Raw genomic sequence first — 12,529 nt, forward strand, 5'->3', positions numbered from 1 at the left:
GAGAGAGAGAGAGAGAGAGAGAGATAGAGAGAGAGAGAGAGAGAGAAAGAGAAAGAGCAGACCGGCGTGGACCTTGCATGGCAGCATGTGCATTGAAGCAGGCCCGCCGGCTGAGGCACTCCGGACGCACGTGTAAAGGGTCTTACAAGTCCCAAGCTAGCCAACATAAAGGCTCTCTCTCTCTCTCTCTCTCTCTCTCTCTCTCTCTCTCTCTCTCTCTCTCTCTCTCTCTCTCTCTCTAGCTGTGCACCTATGCGACCGATGACTGCAGAGGGCACTGCCAGAGTAGAATCCTGTTGACGCGTGTCAGAGGCGGGGGGCGGGAGAATCCATCCCCCTTTTATTATATTATAGATTAACCCTTGCCTTTGTTGGAGAAGAATGGCCCCACCCTGCCCCACCCTGTCCTGTGCCTCGATCATAAGAGCTGGTAGATATACACCTTTCAATTTCTTTGGAGTATAGCCTTTCAAGTCGCAACTTGCTACACTTGGCAAGACACACTTTGCCATTATACAACAATATAGAAGTATGAGATGCAAGCATAGCTTAATTCACTTGAAGAGAAGTTGTGGCTTTGCCTTCAGTCCATAGATGCTCGGTGCTTCTCGTAACAAACACGTTCCAAGAGTGGACATCCATGACTGGACCACCATCAAGAACATGTCTAGACATGACATCTTGAGAGGAAAAATAAAATTAACTTAATTGACAGCTTCAATGAAGCACATTTAATAAAATCATTTGCATTTGGAACAATCCCTCCTATTGTTTTCATTCAAAATAGTTCAACACATTTTTGCCAATTGGTCCCATCCTCTTTTAAGTGCACTCTAAGATACTAGTATGTGACCTGCACGTTGCTGCAATAAAAATGAACATGGCTTTTAGTATTATGAAACTAACCTATGCTTCAATAAATAAAATATCAATGTACAATGGATGTTACATTAATGTATATTAAGTTTTTTTAAACATTCAATACTTTTTGAATTTAATCGATCGTATTAACACAACAGAATATAGAAATTAAGGTGGACCTACAAACCATTGCATAAACTCATGTACACCATATGGATTAAGATTATATAAATTTCTTCGCTCTCTCTCTCTCACACACACACACATACACACACACATCGCAACGGGACGTCGTATAAGGCTTGACTTTATTCTCTGATGTCGTAGGCTTGGCCTTGCTCTCTCTCTCTCTCTCTCTCTCTCTCTCTCTCTCTCTCACACACACACACACACACACACACACACACACACACACACAGGGTGCGGTGGGTAGTGAAAAATATGCATGATGGTTATCTCTCTTACACACACACTCAAAGCGAGCCTGGTCTTATTTTGAGTCAACAACATCGTGTGTGCACTTACCAGGCACCTTAGAACCCCTAAGTCATGCCTTGTTTGAGGATGTGCATTCAAATTGTTTTCCTTCCAAGGCTCAAGTTAGTAGGATTAATTGAGGTGCATAAGATTTTTTTTAAAAACTTCAAAGGTTGAAATGAAAGAATGATTGATGGGGTGTATTCAAGGTCATTTCCTCTTTCAAGGTGGGTGTAAAGGTCGTCTGTCCCTTTTTTTTGTTTTGGCTTAACTCACAAATAATTAGTGAATATATTGCAAATAAAAAAAAGTGCAATTACAATCCATGCACATGCACATGTCAGTTCGATCATTTCCCCTATCAAGGTGGGTGCAGAAGTCGTCATTCCCTTTTTTTTGTTTTGGCCAAACTCACAAATAGTGAGTGAATATATTGCAAATTAAAACAAGGTGAAGAATCACGGTGGCCTGCAGTAGGACAAAGGACTACGGAGTGGCAATGTCAAGGGTGGTCACAAGGTAGCAGAATGTATGTTGCGGAGTGATCAGACAAGTGGCTGCTCGCTCTGCATACAAGCTAGCAACAGCACTGCTCTCATGGTGAGGGGAAAGTATATGCAAAGAATAAGCACAATTAGAAATAGTAAAGGATATAACAATAAAGAGAGTAGTAAAGGAATGCCTCATGTGGACACAAAGCTAGCAAGGCTGGATGCTTGCCACCTTCGGGCTTCAAGCAGGAAGCAAACAATCTTGCAGTGGTGAGTCGATGGCGATGTATCAGCTCTAGTGCTGCTTGTCCACAATCTTCATTTTCTGACAAGGAAAATCATCAGCTCATGGGTGGTTCGTATCATGACACCACACTTACTTGATGAAGCACATGCTGATCACATATTGTATTCCACATCATTATCTAATCTACCTTTGGCATCCTCCTCGCATCCACCGCTGCCTTTTCTACATCACACCGTGGTGCCGGCAGATGATCCTCCACATCATCACAATCGCTGGTTGGATAGTCTCTTTGGAATCAACAACAAGAAGAGTACCTCCTCATTGTATGTAGATAATGAGTTGGCCTCTTTGATATGCCTCTTTGGACAAGGTACTGGTGCTAAAATTGGTCACAAGAGCTCTCCTTTCGACTCTTTTGAGTTGCGGGCAATGATGAGGAAGATCGAGCTGCTGCCACATAATGAAGGTGGACATCACGCCCAACAATAGGATGCTCTCAATCATGATCCAGGGGTAGAGGAGGCTGTTGTTTTTTATGTTAGGGAAGCTCATCTTGATCATGGTTTAAAGGAAGCTCATGTTGATGGTCTATTAGAATTAGCTGCTCATGATGATGAGCAGGAGCTGAAGGAATATTCCCAAATTGATCAAGTGCAAAAGGTAATGAATCTTGAGCCTATTTGTGACGCGACACGAGAGAGGCAAATACAGTGATAATGAAAAATATAGAGTACACATAATAAATAGATGAAGTAAATAGTATGTATGGATGTAAGCTAATCATTACAAGAATAGCATAGCTCGTTTCATAACCTCTCGATCACCCCGAGCTATCTCTATCTCAATCTCAATCTCAATCACACTCTCACTCTAAGTCACAATCGCAATTGCAATCTCAATCTCAATCTTGTGCACAATCTCAATCTCAATACACTCTCAATCTCAATCTCAATCGCTTGATGGCAACAACCATCATAATCGGAATAGAAACACAATCACAATCCCAATATCATAACACCTTGCACAGATCTTGTTTCAGACATTGGTTTCTGCATCATCCACAAAATAGCCAAAAGAACATACTCTTACAACCAAATTAACATGATAATCAAATTCAAAACATCATTTTGTACCATCATAAAAGATTATAATCACTTCTTGATTGGATCAAACAAAAGAGATATTACCTGTGTATGTCTGTTTGTAAGCTAACTTGTTGCTGCTTGTAGGTTACCCTGCTGTTGCTGATAGTTTTTTTTTGTCATAACTTGGTCAAACAAACTCCAAGTACTTAAAACAACCTGAACACGTCTGGTCTACAAGCCAACGTAGACAGAATTGCGAAAAACGTCTTTCTTTGGTTGAAAACACAACTTTTAGGCCGCGACTCATAAACCTCTATTTTTGGGTCTCCACAACTTTTTCAACTTATTTTAAGCTTGTCCATGTATTTTAAGCTAAAACATATGAAAATAAAACATTGATATTGATAAAACAACAAACTACGTTTTTACTTTACAATCTACTACCAAATAATCTTTTATTAAATAATTATTACTAAATACTTCTTTAATGTATTGCAAAGAGAATATATTTTATCCCTCAATATTTGGAACTCATTTGTGTGCGACTAATACTCTTTATCTCATAAACTATTCAACAATCTTTTAAACCATATTTAACAAAAGATCTAGCATGTTGCATTGTTTTTAACTTTAAGGACTTGAAAAAAATAGTCCTATTACACTATTAGCAAAATATAGTACTCCCAAGGCAGGAAATTTGTCTAATTATAAGGTGTCCTTGGATAGTAGAGAGAGCATGTCCATAGCCAAAGAGAGCTCAAAAGATATACAAGTTTCTAAAGGTCGCGGCACCGCGCCAGTAGTGGCCGCATCGCACAACAAGCATACTCTCCAAACCTGCTTCAATGGTCACCTCACACCTCAAACCAGTCACTTACGTATGATTGCACTAGTGAAATGCTCTATGATAATGACGATTATTTCTACAGAGCTGACTCGCCTGACATTAACAATTTTGAGCACTAGCTATTGTTGGAATTAGTGTTGCAGAGAAACAGGCACAGCTTGGAGAAGACGAAGGAAGCTCAAGGCACACAATAGAGAGCGTGTTACTTAGTGTGCAATGGAAAGATAGACAGCCCTAGAGTGATGGGCGTATATACAATGCTCGGGGAAAAAACCTTCTAAAGAGGGAAAAAATTCCCTGGCGGTCCTAGTGTGTTCACACACATCACTACCACATGTATATGGTAACAAATCCCCCCTGGAGTGATGCGGTGAACGAGAGCTGGCACATGAGTAAAGGGAAGTGCCATGCCCTGAGGACATGATCAATCCAGAAAAGGGAGTAAGCCCAAAGCTTTGCGGAAAGCTTCAAGGTTCTCATGAGACAATGCCTTTGTGAAAAGATCTGCAAGGTTGTCCTGTGTTGGCACATAAGCCAAGCTGATCTCTCATGCTGAGAGCCTCTCCCTGACATAGTGGTAATGCACCTCAATGTGCTTTGTGCGAGCATGAAAAACTGGGTTCCTCGCAACTGCCAATGCGTTCTGACTGTCAGTGTAGATAGTGTTGGCAGTGTCCTATCCAACACCCAAATCAGCCATAAGGCGTCTGAGCCATACACACTCAACTGTAGCTATGAAGACTGCCCTGTACTCAGCCTCACAACTCGAAGTGTTCACAGTAGGTTGCTTCTTGCTCAACCATGATATACATGAACTGCCAAGCATGAAACAAAAACCACTTGTGGACACTCGCATGTCAAAACAACCAGTCCAATCTGAGTCCGAAAAAGCATGTAAGTCTGGTAGCAATGATCCCCCCTTGGGATAAAACAAGCCAAGATGTAAAGTGCCACTAAGGTAACGAAAAAACCTCTTGACAGCCTGCCAATGCTTAAACCTTGGGCTATGCATAAATCTGTTGACTTGTGAGATTGCCAACTGAATATCTGGCCTCATGTTGCATACATAAATGAGGCAACCAATAGCTGTTTGATAAAGAGTGACATTAGCAGGATCGCCAGCATCATGTAGACTCAACTTCAAACCTGTTTCCATGGGAGTGGCAATAGGTTTCAATCCTCAAGTCCAAACTTACATGGCATGTCTCTATGTAACTTTTTTGACACAAGGCAATACCACCATCACACTGCTTAAAACTGTATACCCAAGTAATGATGCAACAGCCCCAAATATTTCATTTTCAAAGTAGCATTCAAATCAGCCTTAAATTCAGCAATATGTCTCTCATTTGGTCCAGTGATCAGCAAATCATCGACATAAAGAACCACAATGAGAAGTACATCACCCTCACGCTTTACATACAATGTGCTTTCTGTTGGACTGTTACAAAAGCCTCGTTTAACCAAATGAGTGTCAGCTTTCTCATACCAAGCACGAGGTGATTGCTTCAACCCATACAAAGCCTTTTTACATCTGCACACTTTGTCCTCTTGTCCTTTTATGACAAAACCGTGAGGCTGCATTACATAGAATTCCTCAAATATGTCACCATTCAATAAAGCAGTAACAATGTGTGATTGATGTACATCCCAACCAAAATGAGCTTCCAATGCACATAGAAAACGCACAGTAGTCATACGACAAGTGGGAGCAAAAGTTTTTTCATAATCTATGCCTTTTTGTTGTGCATAACCCTTTGCAACAAGTCGAGCCTTATGGCGATTGATCTCACCATCCGGCTTGCGTTTCAACTTGTAAACCCACTTCATACCAATGGCCTTTTTGCCAGGAGGCAAATCACATAAAGTCCATGTGTCATTTTCTATAAGTGCATGATATTCTGGTTGCATGGCAGCCATCCAAATTTTTGAATTCTGTGCTTCATCAAAAGACAGAGGCTCCTCAACATCATGTAAGCTAGACACAACCAAAGCATAACAATCTAATGCATAAGATGCATGGCGAGAGCCTAAACGAGTACGACTAGACAAAGGTGCATCCAATTTACTGTCACGCAAAGTGTGCACCAGCCATTTTGGCATACCTCTAGCCTGCTCATTTTCAGCCCTTTCCTCATCAAGTACATCATGTACATCTGCATCAGTAATACGCTGATCTGTAATATTTTCAGAAACCCCCATAGGTTGTACATTTTTCTCATTGGAAATTACATTCGTATTTCCACCACTAAAAAGAGGCAACAAAGTGTCATAAATGTCCTATGAGCTCACATTACTGTCTCTAGTACATGGCAGCAAGTGCTAAACAAAATCTTCCACAAACACTACATCCCGTGAAACCAGAATACGCTTTATTTGCGGATGATACAGCCTATAATCTTTGCTTTCAGCACTATAACCAAAAAAAAAACATTTGACAGCCTTATCATCGAATTTTCTGTGCTGTGTTTGTGGCACCAAAGCATATGCCAAACACCCAAAAACACGCATGTGCTCAATAGAAGGCTTTCTATCATGCCATGCTTCATATGGAGTAATAGACTGCAAAGCTTTTGTAGGACACCTTTTTAGTACATAAGTGGCACACATGATGGCCTCAAGCCAAAAAGAATGCGGTAAAGCTTGACTTTTGACCATATGTTGTGTCATTTCCGTCAGTGACCTATTTTTCCTCTCAGCAACACCATTTTGCTGAGGTGTATAAGACAATGTACATTGGTGTTTTATCCCATGACTAGCCAGAAATGCATTAAATTCATGAGACATATACTCCCCCCCTCGATCGGAATGGAGGGTGCCCATAATACATTTCGAGACATTTTCAGCCATAGCCAGAAATTGTTTGAAGTACATAAAAACTTCGAACTTCGCTTTAAGTGGAAATACCCATGCATGCCCAGAGTAATCATCAATGAAAGTCACGAAGTACAGGTAATTGCCCAAGGACGGAGTTTGCATGGGCCCACAAACATCACTATGCACAAGCTGCAACCTGCATGTGGCCCGAACTGAACCATCCTTTGGAAACTTAGAACGCTGCATCTTACCCAAAATACAGCCTTCACAAACATGTTTGACAGGTGCTTCAAGAGGCGGCAAAGAAGGGGCAAAGAAACAATCATATCATATTTTTGCAAACGCAGCAAACTGGCAAAATTCAGATGACCAAAAAGGTGCATGCCAAAGTTTTGCATCTAAAATAGCCCTTGAATCTACAACAACATTTGCAAAATTTTGTCCACACTTGTCATACAAAGTGAGCTTATACAACCCACGGCACAAAAGGCCAGATGCAACAATTTCATCACCAAAACTGAGATCGTGAACCGTACATCTGTCATCCACAAATTTGACTACAAGTCTAAGTCTAGCAAGTGCACATACAGACAAGAGATTCTTCTAAATCCCAGGTACATAAAGTGCATCAACAAGTGTGAAGGAACTGCCATTTGTAGCAGTAAGCACAATCTTTCCAACTCCCTGAACCGGGTAAGAGGCATTGTTGGCACAAGTGACTGAATTCCCATGAGGGACAGACTCACGAGAGGTTAAAAAATCACAATGTGAGGTAATGTGCTTTCTAGCACCACTGTCGAAATACCACACATGTGAATCTGCAGCAACAACTGAAAAGCATGCATCATGGACAGCAGGATTGTAAGTGCACTCTGCGCTAAAAGCCCATTCTGCATCAACATCAACATTACAGTCTCCTTTCACAGAAGACTCAACAATGGCTGCATTTGTAGTGGAACCACCCTCTTTCTTCTTAGCCTCTTTGGCCTTCAACTTAGGACACGACTTGATCAAGTGACCATTAGCTTTACAGTAATGGCAACGCATCTTCTTTTTGCCCTTGTCACCAGAATTACCTGACAAAGTGCTGCCAGCAAATCCATTAGGAACAGAAGTTTTGCCACTTGCAGCAGAACTATAAGAAGTGGCTGCATTGCTGTTACCACCCTTTCTTTGATAAGCAATAAAAACCTGTTCAACTGCATGCTGTCTAGTCTTGTTTTTTTTTGGAAAGTGACTCTTGGAACAGCAATGTGCATAATGCATCAAAATTGACAAATTCTGGATTTCCTTGGGTCATAAGTCTCCAAGTACTAGCAAAAGTCTGGTAAGAATCTGGTAAGTCATCAAGAACAATCTGCACAAGGGAACTGTCTGAAATGACTTCTCTTGCAAAAATAAGTTTCTCTTTGATATCCTTGACACTAGCAAGGAAAGTGTCCATATCATCTTTCTCATGCATAATCTTCGACTCCAGCTCTTTACGCAGCAAAGCAATTTTAGCCTCATTGTGACGACTTGCATAAAGACTAGCCAAAATATCCCAAGCCTGTTTGCAGATTTTGCTGAATGGATGTGAGGAACAATGATGCGCTTCACAGACAACGCAATCAATGCATGAGCCTGTGCATCCTTAACATCCCAACGAGTTTGTTCTACCGTAGGCAAAACAACTCTAACAGCTGCAATCCTTGCAGCAAGACCTGCAACATCCTCAACATCGCCTACATCCTCAAAACTAGGACATACATCAATGCCCTGCACAATATTCCAGATGCCTTCGACACAAGAACGTGTTGCATCATATAAGCCCACATAGGGTAATTGTCCCCATCCAACCTGTCCTCAGCAGCACCTGATGTGAAAACTATCCGAAAATAGGAGAAATGGAGCGGGAACAACATATGCTATATAGCACAAACCATAGAAGACTGTAAGGCATTGTTATGCAGAAAACGACACTGACAGAAATTCTCCACAAAATGATGAAATAGCCTGTGCAGTGCTGCCTGTAGTGGAAACGGAGGCCGAAATGAGCCCGAATCAGAAATCTGAGCCGGCTGAGGTCTATGAGCTCACCCAAAATATTTGTCGAGCTGCGAATGCTCGCCAAAGCTCACTGAAATCAAAGAAAGTGAGTAGGCGTGTACTGGAGCAGCTGGCGACTAAGCCCGAGAGGACGCAACCTGCTCTGATACCAATTGTTGGAATTAGGGTTGCAGAGAAACACACACAGCTTGGAGAAGACGAAGGAAGCTCAAGGCACACAATAGAGGGCGTGTTACTTAGTGTGCAATGGAAAGATAGATAGCCCTAGAGTGATGGGCGTATATACAATGCTCGGGGGGGAAAACCTCCTAAAGAGGGAAAAAATGCCCCGGTGGTCCTAGTGTGTTCACACACATCACTACCACATGTATTTAGTAATAGCTGCAACAATCTCTCTAATGCATTTCATCAAACTGCACACTTAACACACTCCCTCTCTTCTGCATACATGCACCATGTCGCTTCTCACTTTACCAGCGACAATGTAGAGGCATCTTCCTCTCGTAATGCAGATGTACATGCACATAAGCAAAGCCGTGTCTCATCCCACCTACACCATCTTTTCTAATTCAAAATGCATCACTCCTTCCTAGCTCCTCCTAACATCATTGCCGTTGGTGAAACTTCACCCACTGCAAGTTACCAGAGCTTACTGTCGCGCCACCTGCAATGCAGCTTGTGCAGAACCACTCAAAATCACCATCATTGTGTCGAGAGCACCGGATTTCTGCATCAGTGATTACATGCTCATCTACAACATTGCTAAGAAGCACTCTAGCAAAGGGATTGTGCATCACCATCATCATCATCATTACCACCACTATCATTCATACATCTAGGGGAAGAAAGCTTGTAATTCAAAGCTTATCGAGGGTATATAGTGATGATTGTCTGTGAATAGGCATCAAGAGCAGATGGTGATGTTCTCAAAAACATGTCATAGAGCTTGGTGTTGTGTAAGATGATGTAAGGAAGCTCACAAATACACTCTCATCAATGCCATCATTTGACAATAAAAGGGAGCGTATGGAGGATGCCCTTTGTTCAAAGCTGTGGTCACCATAGTCATCACAAAGTGGTGGGTACTAGCTGCTACATGCTTCCTGCATAGTTTGTCTATCTGCATCTGTGGGCTCTGTGGCCTAAGCAGAACACGAAAGAGGTGCAGGCTCTGAGTGCACTCCCATGATGCATTGAACGTTCAGCACTGGTGGAAAATCAACAGCATGGCGCATGTGCAAGGAAAGTAATAACGCGCCTCCCTCGGAGTCCCTTCACAACAGTGCCGCTGTGAGCGGGATGGAAGCACACACAACACCTCTATAATGACCCGACACACACTCTTGGGATGATACACACACACACACACACACACACACACACACACACTATGGGACACCACTTGGCTTACACAATCCACCTGGCCGAGACAGGGAAAACATCGATGGAGTGAGAGGAGAGAGACTATCCATTTGCCCACTCAACACAGAGGCGCACACACACACACCCAAAAAAATCAGCTCAAAAGAGTAATATTTTTTATGATTAGATACAATTGAGCTTGGGCCAACACCAATGTGGCAAATAGCTCACACAATATGGATGAAATATGCCAGATACAATCACAAATTGGCGCAGAGACTTCGCTCACAGGAGAAACTTACACATCCAAAATAGCAGGAAAAAGTGAGAAATTTGGTAAAATGAACAGTCCATTGCGCCTGGAGCGGCCAAAAGCCCCAGTCTACAATATCAAAGTGCTCAAATCTGACCTCGCATGAGCAGTTTATGGCCAAAACAGGCTCCAAAAACAGCAAAAACTCAGTTGCGGATGTTCCTCCTCTTCTCTCTACATTTTTTATGGTCTTTTCTTAGGTTTTTCAGTGTCCACACTTCACTTTATCCCTTGGGCACCTTTGGCCATTTAGTTGACCTCAAACACACCCCGAACAGGCAAAAATTGGTCACGCGATGCATTATTGTTACCTTTTTGCATCATCCACACACCTGGCACTCAGCTTTTTCCAATAATGCATCCCGCAATCACGTGAAGTGGCCCCCAAATATAGTCCTCACAATGACCTTTCTGCATAATCATCACAAGAAAATACCCATGTTGTGTCCTCGCTTACCCACGTGCAAGTATTGACCCCATTCGACCTCCTGACGCCACTAGATGCCATTTGTGCACCTACTTACCTCATGTCGTCGGCCCACTGATAGCTTCCTCGAGAAGTTTTACATGCTAGCAACTCCTCATTATCATAGAAAAAACACACTGCTACTGGTGATAATGAAAATGGATGTACTATGTACACATTGTCCTACATGTACACATGTGGGCCCCACGTAACCACCTGGCTTTGGAAAATGGGCAATCTTTTATTCGATGCACCATGCATGTGTATGTATATATGCGCAATCACTTATTCCAAAAAACTCCTAACATAATTTGCCCGTCCCCTAGCCTGCTAGATCATTCATGATCAGCAGAAGCAAAAAGAGATATGAGATTTACCGCATCACAGGTCTCCTCATCCCTCACATACATTACTTGTTCTACAAACAGCTCATCTTGCTCCACCATCACTAATCTAGCATGATATAATTTAAGATGCAATCCATTTATCCTTGACATATGCAGAATCCCATCCAAGTTAGCCAGCTGATATGTACCATTCGGAAAACACTCCACTACCTTGAAAGGGCCTTCCCACTTAATTTGAAACTTCTTTTTGAATGTCTTGTCTAGCTTACTGTTGTAGCACGAAACCAAGTCATGTTTCTTGATACCCTTTCTTTTGACCTTTTCATTTATCTTTGCTAAAACCCTATCTTGCATCTGTCCATAATGCTCCAATGTGCTCATCCTATCCAGTTGAACCTCTTGTAATTCTAAGAGCCTCCCTTTGAATGTATCACTCAACTGCCCAAGCAACTTCTCTAACATCTTGACTGCAGGCAACTCTACTTCCACATGCAATAGTGCTTCCTTTCTATATACCAAATGAAATGGAGTAAACCCTGTACTTGTCTTCACCGAAGTACGGTAAACTCATAATGGACTAGGAAATTCCAAATCCCAATTCTTTCCTTGGTGCTCTGTCACTTTTGAAAGAATTTGTACCAACTCACCATTGAATCTTTTATTTAAGCCATTACATTGTGGGTAATAAGGAGTGGTATGTTGGTGTCTAATCTTCATCTTCGCGCATAAAAAGTCTAAAAGCTTAGCTCTAAATCCTGGCCCTTTGTCCGAAAGTAGATCTAGTGGCACCCCAAACTTGCAGCATATTTCATCGTACACAAATTTTTCCACATCCTTTCCAGTGATTTGGTTTACTGCTATAGTCTCTGCCCATCTAGAGAGATAGTCCATTGCAGTCAAATATAGCTTTTGCCCCTGTTTGTGATAGGTAACGGGCCTATTGCATCAATCTCCCACTTTTCAAACACATCAAACGCCATAATGGTTTTTCGTAGCTTTGGCTTCAACACTCTCTTCCCAAATGCTTGACACCTATTGCAAGACCTACACCAATGGTGAACATCCTTGTGCAAACTAGGCCATACATACCCCTCTTGCAAGATCTTATGCAAGGTGATCTTTAGAGAAAAATGTCCGCCACATGCGCCTTCATGATTCTCTTCCAAC

General features: G+C 42.0%; 1 pseudogene; it reads left to right on the forward strand.

Annotated features, from left to right (window-relative positions):
* Positions 1-1,869: 1,869 nt before the first annotated feature.
* On the forward strand, positions 1,870-4,127 carry LOC147457339 (uncharacterized; annotated as a pseudogene).
* The last annotated feature ends 8,402 nt before the right edge of the window (positions 4,128-12,529 follow it).

The sequence above is a fragment of the Adiantum capillus-veneris genome, chromosome 5, assembly GCF_014529385.1.
Source record: "Adiantum capillus-veneris isolate H3 chromosome 5, ASM1452938v2, whole genome shotgun sequence".
Taxonomy (NCBI): Eukaryota; Viridiplantae; Streptophyta; class Polypodiopsida; order Polypodiales; family Pteridaceae; genus Adiantum; species Adiantum capillus-veneris.